This window comes from Otolemur garnettii, unplaced genomic scaffold (genome assembly GCF_000181295.1).
Source record: "Otolemur garnettii isolate 467f Iridium unplaced genomic scaffold, OtoGar3 scaffold00024, whole genome shotgun sequence".
NCBI classification, from domain to species: Eukaryota; Metazoa; Chordata; class Mammalia; order Primates; family Galagidae; genus Otolemur; species Otolemur garnettii.
Window position 1 is genome coordinate 6,570,718 of NW_003852419.1, and position 2,468 is coordinate 6,573,185.

Here is a 2,468-nt window from a genome sequence, read left to right on the forward strand (position 1 = left end):
TACAGTACCATAGATAATTGAAACTGTGGAAAGCAAAACCATGGATAGAGGGGGAACTACTGATATTTCAGGCTTCTGAGGAAACTTTATCACCTAATTTTATTATAAATATTTTTGGTATTTGCTATCTAATTGCTTTATTTGTTACCTGGGGATTTGAAGATACTAAAAAACGATTTTACTGCTGTCATCGTCCCAAGAATCTTCTTAATCCTTACATCTTTTAGATGTATATTTAAAGCACAACAGAAATATCCTGCACACAGCCCAAAAGAAGATGCCATCCTGGCACAGCACGTTGCATCATAGATCTTAGAATTAGACAAAGCCTCAAGAGATCATCCAGTTCAACTCCCTGTGGTCAGGCAGGAAAAGCACCATTCCAAATTGGAATAAGTAGCAGGAGCCTCAGAAATAAAGGAGGAAATAGAACCTATTGCTGCTTAGTAGTTTTTAGTGTTGGTGTTTTCTTTTAATTGTTCATACAAGTAAAAATAAATATACTACACAATATTACTCATTCAAATTAAAATAAACACACAAACAATTTAAAAGTACAAGCATCAAGATTACATTACACTTGGGTATGGATGAATGTTAAAATTTCTATATTATAATAGTTACAGTCATGAATTGGAAATATTAACTTAAGATACTTGCTTTTTAGAACAAATCTGAAAATCAGCTAAAGGCAACATCCATTCAGTTAGTTTGTGAATAGCTTTGTGAGTGAGCCAAAATATTTTAATGTAAATTCTTGTAAGCCAGCTAGGGAATAAATCTCTAGTGATGGTAAAATATTGAACTAACAAATGATAGGATTTGGAAAAAAAAAAAAAAAGAAAGAAAGAAAGACAGGTCTCCATAATAACAAAAAGAAATGACTATAATACAAGATGAAAATAACCTAAAAGTAAACAGAACATGTCATTAATACAGTCCTTCATTATCTAGCGTACCCTGTAATGGAGAAAACACAAGTGTAATTCTGTTATCTTACCATAGGCAGTAGGCACACACTGTAAAATCCATCTCTTCATTTTCTGGTTGAAAAGATCATTGTAGAAAAAGCCTGCCAGGGAGTAGAGGTCATGCTGATTTATTGGCAATTAAACCTGCAGGATTTCTGCACTCCCTTCAAAACAAAGTATCTGAGGCTATTCAGCCAAGATGATTACATAGTGGGCTGTCTACTAAAACCCAGGAGTCTTTCTGTTAGTGCACAACAGATACAATTGACTTGGCTGTATTTAGAAAATTACTGCTATTTTCTGTGCAGATTTTTGCTGTATCTTCCTCAAATCTCAGCCCAAAGAATTACCTTGTTAGTGAATTTAATAAAGCAGAATAAAGCATAATCTTACCAAGTGATATATAATTCAGATCGGAAGTATAAGAACTATAGTAAAAATATGGATGTGGGCTCGCTTAATGCAAATGAATGTTATTATTGAATCTATATGATCTGTCTGTGGTGCCTCAGCCTTACCTTTCTGAAATGTTGACTAGCTTGGGGAGTTTAATACTCAAAATGAAGGATCCATGTCATGTCTAGACACAACTTGAGTTATTTAGGTTAGCTGTTTAAAACATGGATGTGATTTATATACAGACATGTCCACTTGTCTGGGACAAGTGATGGTGACAGGCAGGTTGAGGAGCCGGAATGATGGGATCTCAGCAAAACAGGTAGGTAGGAAAGAGAAGAGGGTAGGATAAGGATGGAGAAAAATCAAGTCAGCGTTTCTGCCCCCACCTACTAGGATGAAGCTAACTCTACCTCAGCTAGTTATTTTAGAGACAAGAATCTGGCCACTGTGCTGTATATTGTACCTTATATAACCACCTGCCTCAGGCACTACCCTCCACCATCCTAGCTTTTTCATCCTCCCTGCTGGCCTGTATGATTAAGGTCCCATTTATTCATCCATCCTCCATTTAATAAATATTTATTGAGACTTTAATATGAATGTGTGCCAATTATGATTCTAGGCCCTTGCGATATACCATGTCTTTGTAATGTATTTTTTTTATATTTAGGGAAAATTTTAATAAAGTACAAGTCTTTTATACTGAAATTTAACAAGTCAATAGTGAAATAATCAAAGAAATGAAAAAAATGAAATAGATCAAAAGTCCAAGGGTAATAATTTGTTAAGATCATAATTCTCCACAAATTGATATACAAATGCAATTCAATCTCTTCAAATTCCCAACTGTCTTTTTTATAGAAATTGATAAGCTCAACTTATACTCTACATGTAAATTGAAGTGAAACTAAATATGCAACACAATGTATAAAAAATAAAATTGGATGCCAAACAGTTCCTCATATCAAATCCTGCTACAAAGTTACAGTAATTAAGTCTGTGTGGTACTAGCATAGATAGATTTATGTCAATCAAGTAAATAGATTTGGAAGACCAGTAATAAGCACCTTAATTTGTGATAAATTGATTTTGGCAAGG